The following is a 9,872-nucleotide window of genomic DNA, read 5'->3' on the forward strand; positions in this document are numbered from 1 at the left end:
TGTAAACCTCAAGAGGATATTATTAAGCCACATAAGTAAATTATATATATAAAAAAAAGGTTTCACAGAATGTTTAAGAGTTACTGATATAGCATACTCCATATTATTTCTCCTCATTTTAAACAAAACCTCTCAAACACTTAACGTTTGCTTTTTCTCCGAAACAAATCTATTTTTATTCCCACCGTCATGACTTTTATATCCATTTAATCTAAATGTAGCACACATTTTTTTTTTTTTTTTCACTCTGTGGGATGGGTTTAGGTTTTATTCAACTAGATGGAGTTTCTAAGATTATAGATACCACTTGCCCTGCTTAGTACATTGTCCTACGTAACCTGAGGTCAGGATTCTTCATGCTCCCTCCCTGAGTTTAACAGCACTTTCTCAACAACACTTCTAAATCAAACAGCTGTGGGTTTTTAGGCAATTTAGTGCTTTCCCACTTTGTGAAAAAGGGCCAAGACTTGCATAGGAGCATATGAGGGGACTTCACAAAATTCATGGAAGAATTCCATTATTTTTCATTTCTGATTTTCCAGGAACTTTCTGAAGGCTCCTCCTAGATCTTTGTAGAAATTTGACCCTTAATTATGGTCGATTGTCTGCTTGGCCTGAGTTCAGTTCTGTGCTCTGCCTGCCTGCTGTCCTTCTCCACATTGTGCCATTTTCAGTTTCAAACCCACACCCACCAATTTATCCTTCTCGCCAGCCATTAAGTTGCCTGCCTGCCTCTACCTGTCCCATACTGCTTCACAGCTGTTGTCTCACTGCCGGGCGCAGACCGAAGAAGCCACTCTTGAATTCACCTGCCAGGCTTAGTCTGGGCCCTTGCCCAGGCTGAGGAGAAAGAAAGGACAGGAATTAGATAGCCTGCCACATGCTATCAATGGTATCAAGTTCTCCTTGTGTTCCCAGTCTAACCTGACATTTCAATGCAAAGCCATGATGCTTCAAACAAATACAGTTCTTCAGTTATCTGAGAGCTTGTATAATGTTAAAAGTATGAGAACATGCACATAATTTATTATTATTATTTTTGTAATCAATAATATCCGCCAAGCAATAGAATAAAAACTGTTAGGGCCCTGATATTGAATAAAAAAACTTCTGAGGTTCCCCAAAGATACTATTAATATATTTTTTAATGATGTTATTGCTGTTGTAACACAAATCACTTCTGACTCATCATGACCCTGTACGGGGTTTCTGAGGAGCAGCTGTTGGGTTTGAAATGCCAACCTTAGCAGTCTTGTGCTTAGCCTACAGAGCTCTCTTGTTGTTGTTGTTGTGAAGTGCCGTCGAGTTGGTTCCGACACATAGGGACCCTGTATAGGGTTTTGGAGGAGCGGCTGGTGAGCTTGAACTGCCAACCTTGCAGTTCAAACGGCTTTGCAGTCTGGCACATTAACCTACAGTACCATACCAGGACTCCACAGAGCTCTATTAGGGTTCCAAATTTTCAGAAAGATCTGGAAATCCAATAAATTCTAGACTTTGTTGTTGTTGCTATGTGCTGTGGAGTCGGTTCCGACTCAAAGCGACCCTGTACAGGGTTTTCGAGGCTGTAAATCTTTATGGGAGCAGAAAGCCTCCTCTTTCTCCCACGGAACCGCTGGTAGTTTCGAACTGCTGACCCTGAGGTTTGCAGCCCAATTTGTAACCGTTACGCTATAAGAGCTCCTTAATTCTAGACTAGGAGTCTGAATTGCATTTCTCTAAAGGACATATGTGTTTTGAGAATATAACACCATTTTATTCCAAATTCAATGTCTTTACTTACATTGGTCCTGTTACTTAAAATGCTGTTGATTTTCTCCCCTATCTACAGAAACCTTCTACTTTTAGTTTTCTTTTGAGTTATCAAACCTTGGCCCCAAATATGTTCTATAGGCTTGTGAGCAATTTTTTCTAATGCAGCCACAGCTGAGTAGGGAAATGTAGCTGCTTTTCTGATTGAATTTCAGGCTCTTTACCAATTGTTACTGTTCTTAGCTGCCTATTCAGTTGGTCTTCAACTCATTGTGACCTCACATACAGCTGAGCAAAACACCGCTTAGTCCATTCCTGTTCCGATGATTGATTGTGGATTGAGCCATTATGCTCCACATGGTTGTCATTAGCTGTTTTTTGGAAATAGATTGCCAGGCTTTTCTTCCTAATCTGTCTTAATCTAGAAGTGCCACTGAAACTGGTTCGGCATCATAGCAACGCATAAACCTCCATGATAGATAGTGTCACTGCTCACCTGTCAGTTTGTCATACTTTGGTGGCTTGTGTGTTGCTGTGATGCTGGAAGATTTGCCACCAGTATTTTGAATGCCCGCAGGGCTACCCATGGTGGACAGGTTTCAGATGAGCTTCCAGATTAAGACAGATTCCAAAGAAGGAGAGGCAGACGACTTCCAAATGTTTAGCCACTGAAAACCTTATGAGTAATAGTGAAACACTTTGAGATAGTGCCAGAATATTGAATACTGAAATATGATGAATATACCAGAATACTGCCAAGCATAGAGCTGGAAGATGAGGCCCTCAGGTTGGAAGGCACTCAAAATATGACTGGGGAATAGTCTCCTCAAAGTAGAGTTGGCCATGATGTCACTGACAGAGTAAAGCTTTCGGGACTTTCATGTGGAGATGGTGCACAACTCAAAATAAGGAAAAAGAGCTGCAAACATCCACAAATAATTGGAACATGTAATGTACAAAGTAGGAAGCTAGGAAAATTGGAAGCTGTCAAAATGGAATGGAATGAATAAAGATCAATATCCTAGGCATTAGTGAGCTGAAATGGACTGGTATTGGCCTCTCTCAATCTGACAATCACATGGTTTACTATATCAGAAATGAGAAATTGAATAAGAATGGTTGCTCATTCATCATCAAAAAGTATATTTCAAGTTACATCTTGAAGTATAAAGCTGTCTGTGATAGGATAATATCCATATGCCTACAAGGAAGACCAGTTAATACCATTATTATTCAAATGTGTACACCAACCATTAAAGCCAGTGATGGTGAATTTGAAAAATTCTATTAACTTCTTCAATGTGAAATTGATCAAACATGCAATCAAGATGTATTGATAATTACTGGTTATTGGAATGCAAAGGATGGAAACAAAGAGGAAGGGTAGGTATTTGGAAACTATGACCATGGTGATAGAAATGATGCTGTAAATTGCATAATGGTATTTTGCAATACCAATAACTTCTTCATTACAAATATCTTTTTTAAACAAGATAAACGATACTTATACACATGGACTTCACTAGATCTAATACACAGTAATCAAACTGACTTGGAAAAGATGGTGGAAAAGCTTCATATCATCAGCTAAAATAAGGCCAATGGCAGACTGGAACAGACAATCAGTAGCTCACATCTAAGTTCAGGCTAAAGCCGAAGAAGATTTAGCCCATGAGAATCAAAATAAGACCTTGAACATATCCCACTTGAATTTAGAGATCATTTGAAGAAGAGGTTTGATGCATTAGACGCTAATTACTGAAGACTAGAAGAATTTAGGAATGCCATTAAGAACTTTATAAGAAAGAAAGCAAAAGGCCATTAAGAAGACAAGAAAGAATGGAAAGACCAAAGTGGATGTCAGAAGAGACTCTGAAACTTGCTCTCCAGCATACAGATGATGCTAAAGTAAATAGAAGAAATGAGGAGATGAAAGAGCTGAACAGAAAATTTCAAAGGGCAGCTCAAGAAGACATAGTCAAATATTATAATGAAATGTGCAAAAATCTGGAGTTAGAAAACCAAAATGGAAGAATATGCTCAATATTTCTCAAGTTGAAAGAACTGAGGGAAAAATTAAAGCCTGAAATTTCAATTTTAGAAAGGATTCTTCGGGCAAAGTACTGAATGATGTTGAAAGCATCAAAAGAAGATAGAAGGAATACACAAAGTTATTGCAACAAAAAGTATTGGCTGATGTACAACTGTTTCAAGAGGTAGTCTATGATCACGAGCCACTGGCACTGAAGGAAGAAGTCCAAGGTACACTGAAGGCAGTGGCAAAAAACAAGGCTCTGGGTACTAGTGAAATACAAATTGAAATCTTTCAACAACCTGAGGCAGCACAGGAAGTACTCACTAATGTATACCAAAAAATGTAGAAGACAGCTACCTGGCCAACTGATTGGAAGAGATTCATTTTTGTGCCTATTCTAAAGAACGGTGACCCAATGTAATGTGGAAATTATTGGACAACATCATTAATGTGCAAGTAAAATTTGCTCAAGATAATTGGCTGCAACATTATACTAACAGGGAACTGCCAGAGATTCAAATCTGATTCAAATGAAGACGTGGAACACGGGCTATCATTACTAACTAACAGCAGATGGATCTTGGCTGACAGCAGAGAATACCAGAAAGATGTTTACCTGTGCTTTAATGTTTATGCAAAGGCTTTCAACTGTGTGCATCATGAAAAGCTATGGACCACATGGAGAAGACTGAGTCCTATGGAACACTTAATTGCAGCCATGAGGAATTTCTATGTAGACCAAGAAGCATTAGTTCAAACAGAACAAGGGGACACTTAATGAATGGTTGAAAATTAGGAAAGGTCTGCACCAGGGTTGTATTCTTTCACCACCCTTATTCAATCTGTATGCTGAATAAATAATCTGAGAAACTGGATTATATGAAGAAAAATGTGACATTAGTATTGGCATTAACAATCTGCTATATGCAGATGATATAATCTAGTTTGCTGAAAATGAAGAGGACTTAAACTACTTACTGATGAAGATCAAAGACCACAGTTTGGTATAGGTTGCACCTCAATAGAAAGAAAACAAAAATCCTCACAACTGGACCAATAAATAATAACATGATAAATGGAGAAAAGCTTGATCTTGCTTGGATCCACCATCAACATTCATGGAAAGAGCAGTCAAGAAATCAAATGATGTATAACATTAGGCAAATCTGCTGCACAAGATCTATTTAGTGTTCAAGAACAAAGATGACAGTTTGAAGACTAAAGTGCACCTGACCCAAAGCATGGTATTTTCGATAGCCTTATATACATGTGAAAGTTGGACAATTAATAAGGCACACTATAGAAGAACTGAAGCACTTGAGCTATGGTGTTGGAGAATAACATTAAAAGTACCATGGACTGCTTCTTGTTGTTGTGAAGTTCCATTGAGTAGATTCTGACTCAAAGCGACCCTGCATAGGGTTTATGGGGAGCACCTGGTGAGTTTGAAACACCAACCTTGTAATTACCAGTCCAGTGCTTATCCTACAGCACCACATCAGGAGTCCAAAGACTGCTAGAAGGGCTCCTAGAAGAAAAAACAAATCTTGTTCGAAGTATAACTAGAATGTTCCTTGGAAACCAGGATGGCGAGACTTTGTCTCTCATACTTCAGATACATTGTCAAGAGGCAACAGACCTTGGAGAAGTATATCATGCTCGGTAAAATGGAAGTTCAGAAAAAAAGAAGAAGACCCTAATGAAATGGATTGGTACAGTGGCAGCAGCAATGGCCTTGAGCTTAATGACAATTGTGATGATGGCACAGAAACGGGCATTGCTTTGTTTTGTTATGCATAAGGTTGCTTGACATAGAATCGACTTGATGACACCTAACAACATAGATAGATGGTTGGTGGCTGGATACGGCTGAGAATTGAACCTGTATCTCCCACAAAGAAGGAGGGAATTTTGCCTCTGACTCACCTATGTCTTATTATGTATGAAAAGAATAGTTCATACTGGCATAACAGTGCTAAATTTTTTAAACACCACAAGATCTTGCTCATGTTATATATCCCTCATACTACCTGTTCACTACAAGTCAGCTGGCTGTCTTTGGTATTGTAGTCATTCAGAAACTTGGATGATGGATGTTCCCATTTTAATACAATCACCACAGGGGAGATGGTAGCCTGAATTGAGTCTTTAAACTCTGACCTGCAAGTGACACATGTCACTTTTACTTGCATATCATTTCTTAGATTTATTTTTAGGTGCCTTGTATTAGCAGCCTTAGTCAGCAAGAATTCTGACATTAAATCATGTGGGAATTACTGCAGTTTACTAAGAAAAAAACCACAAAACTTAATTTAGCATCTGAATCTTGAGCACCAAAAGGAATTGTATTGGTTGAGAATATTACAAAAGAAATCGAATTTCCAAAAGGAAGTAGATTGCTAAAAGTTCTCAGACTGGGGACCAGTTTTATTTACAATCTACATATTTCTTTCTTCTTCTTCTTTTTTTTTTTAAAGATCAAACTTATAACAGAAAAGGCATGTTGTTGTTGTTGTTATTGTTGTTAGGTGCCATCAAGTCAGTACCGACTCATAGCGACCTTATGCACAGTAAAATGAAACACTGCCTGATTCTGGGCCAACCTCACTCCTGTTGCCAGCTGGCCAATCCATCTCGTTGGGGGTCTTCCTATTTTTCTCTGACCTTACCAAACATGATATCCTTCTCTAGCGAATGGTCCCTCCTGACAATATGTCCGAAGTATGACAGACAAAGTTTGCCCATCTTGGCCTCTAAGGAGCACTTTGGCTGCACTTCTTCCAAAACAGATCTATTGGTTCTTTTGGCAGCCCATGGCACATTCAATATTCTCCTCCAACACCATAACTCAAAAGCATCAATTCTTCTACGGTCTTCCTTATTCACTGTCCAGCTTTCACATGCATATGGGGTCAGTGAAAATACCTTGGCTTGGGTCAGGTGCACCTTAGTCCACAAGCTGACATCTTTGCTCTTCAACACTTTAAAAAGGTCTTGTGCAGCAGATTTGCCTAATGCAATACGTCATTTGATTTCTTGACTGTTGCGTCCATGAGTGTTGATAGTTGATCCAAGAAGAAAGAAGTCCTTGACAACTTCAGTCTTTTCTCCGTTGATAAGAATGTTGTTTATTGGTCCAGTGGTGAGGATTTTTGTTTTCTTTACATTGAGATGTAATCCATTCCGAAGGCTGTGCTCTTTGATCTTCATCAATAAATGTTTTAAGTCCTCTTCACTTTCAGCAAGCAAGGTTGTATCATCTGCATATCTCAGGTTGTTAATGAGTCTTCCTCCATTCCCGATGTCACGTTTTTCTTCATAGAACCCAGCTTCTCAGATGAGTTTCTCAGCATACAGTTTGAATACGTATGGTGAAAGAATACAACTCGGTCGCATACCTTTCTTAATTTTAAACCATTCAGTGTTCCCATGTTCTATTCGAACAACTGCCTCTTGGTCCATGTACAGATTCCTCATGAGCACAATTAAGTGTTCCAGAATACTCATACTTCTCAATGTTGCCCATAGCTTGTCATGATCCACACAATCGAAAGCCTTTGCATAGTCAATAAAGCACAGATAACATCTTTCTGATATTCTCTGCTTTAAGTTAAGATCCATTGGACATCAGCAATGTTATCCCTTGTTCCACGGCCTCTTCTGAATCTGGATGAACCTCTGGAAGTTCTCTGTCAATGTATGCTTGCAGCCATTTCTGTATTATCTAGTAAAACTTTAATCACATGGGATATCAAAGAGATTGTCCGATGATTTCTGCATTTTGTTGGGTCACCTCTCTTTGGAATGGGCACAAATACGGATCTCTTCTAATCAATTGGCCAGATAGTTGTCTTCCAAGTAAAGGCATAATGGATGGATATGGAGGGAGTTTAATAATGTCTTCAATTTATCTTGAAAAAAAATATTTTTTAATAGTGACCAGATAGTACTTGTGTACTTTTAAATGAGAAAGAAACTGTATGGATTTGGAGAGGGAAGAAATTAAGTATTTTTCTTCACCTCATTAAATATGCTGTTGAATAATTTAATACTCCAGTCTATCTGGGCACTTAATAGCCTTGTTTTTATTGTTAAGTAGCATCAAGTTGATTCCAACACAGTGATCTTATATAGGGTTTCCAAGGAGCAGCTGAAGTGTTTGAACAGCTGACCTTGTGGTTCAAAATGACCTTGCAATCTGGTGCTTTATCCAACAGCACACAGTAGAAGTCCATACACATGCATGTTGTGGTTATTGTTGCTAAGTGCCATCAGGTTGGTTCTGACCCATAGCGACCCTGTATAGGGTTTCTGAGGAGCAGCTGGTGAGCTTAAACTGCTGATCTTGCAATTCAACCGACTTTGCAGTCCACAGCGCCACTCCAGGACTCCATATACATGTATGGTGGTTGGTGGTAATGGTGTTATGCTTTCGCTTTTGTTCCGACTCATAGCCACCCTGTATAGGGTTTCCAAGTCTGCAAATCTTTATGGAAGCAGAAAGCCTTATCTTTCTCCTGTGGAACAGCTGGTAGTTTCTAACTTCTGACCTTGAGGTTAAGCAGCCCAACTCGTAACTACTACACTACCAGAGCTCATTATATACATGCATACATGTATATAAATCATGTTTATATTGCCTGCTATATGTTAAATGGGAGTCCTGGTGTTGCACTGTTGGCTAATGTGCCAGACTGCAAAGCCATTTGAATTTCAAGATTGGCAGTTCAAGCTCACCAGCTGCTCCTCGGAACAGCTCTACAGGGTCACTATGGGTCGGAATCGACTGGACAGCACTTAGCAGCAACATATATTAAATGACCTCTGTGAATTCAGTTTCATTTTTGACAACTTAATAATTTTCCTAGATTCATATTTCATATATTCCATATTCTGATTATTAATGGATGCTTGCAGGTGTTTTTCCTCAATTTGAATTGTGCTCCATTAGCAAACGAAGGTCTCAAAATTTTACTCCATTTTCATTATCACTGTCAACTCTCCTTTGTGGAGGCAGGTCTCCCCCAGTCATATTTTGAGTGCCTTCTAACCCAAGGGGTTCATCTTCTAGTATTATGTCTGACAATATTTTGCTCTTTTTCATAATGTTTTCATTATCCGGTACTACATCTGACAACGTTTCACTGCTATTCATAATATTTTCAGTGGCTAACCTTTCAGAAGTACTGTGCCTCTACTTCTCCTACTCTGTCTGAGTCTGGGAGCTCCACTGAAACATGTCCACTGTAGGTGACCCTGCTAGCATTTCATATACCAGTGGTGTAGCTCCAGAATCACAGCAACATGCAAGCAACCACAGTACGACAAAATGACAGATGAGTAGTGGTAATCAGCTATTCTAGATATGCCAACTTGTTATTTGAAGTGTTTGTATCAATTCATCCTTCTACCAGAGACACTAAGAGTTTCTGTACTACATACTCCATAACAGTTTGTATTATTCTAATTGAAACTTTGTACTATTTAGCATGTATAAAATGCAGCCACCAGTGGCAAAATGGTTGAGTGCTCGAATACCAACTGAAAAGTTGGTAGTTAGAACTCACCAACTGACTTCATGGGAGAAAGACTTGGCAATATGTTTCTGGTAAAGATAATATCCCAGAAAACACTTTGGGGGCATATGGTGTTACTATGAATTGGAAACAAATTTAGGACACACAACACCAGCAAGAATAAATATGTATAACCTCTCCTTATGGTTTTAATTTCCTTTCCCTGCTTTCTGATAAAGTTGAATATTTTCTGTGAGTTTATTGATTCTTATGTTTCTCTAATTAAATGCTTATTCAAATCATTTGTATTTTTTAGAAAATGAAAATATTTGCCTTTTAATTTGTGAAGTACTTCATGTATTTTGTATATTAATATCTAGCAAATATTTTTTCTCCTGTTGTGGTTGATACTTTCATTTTATATGGTCTATTGATGAACAATAGACTGGGTAAGGTGGAGGGTCAGAGAAAAAGAGGAAGACCTCTAACGAGATGGATTGGCCAGGTGGCATCATTGATGGACTCAAGTGTGGCAGCGGTAGTGAGGTTGGCCCAGGATCAGACATTGT

General features: G+C 38.7%; 1 pseudogene; it reads right to left on the reverse strand.

The window, feature by feature from the left end:
- Positions 1-8,819, reverse strand: part of LOC102825290 — a 15,639-nt pseudogene extending 6,820 nt beyond the window's left edge.
- Positions 8,820-9,872: the final 1,053 nt, after the last annotated feature.

This window comes from Chrysochloris asiatica, unplaced genomic scaffold (assembly GCF_000296735.1).
Source record: "Chrysochloris asiatica unplaced genomic scaffold, ChrAsi1.0 scaffold00009, whole genome shotgun sequence".
NCBI classification, from domain to species: domain Eukaryota; kingdom Metazoa; phylum Chordata; class Mammalia; order Afrosoricida; family Chrysochloridae; genus Chrysochloris; species Chrysochloris asiatica.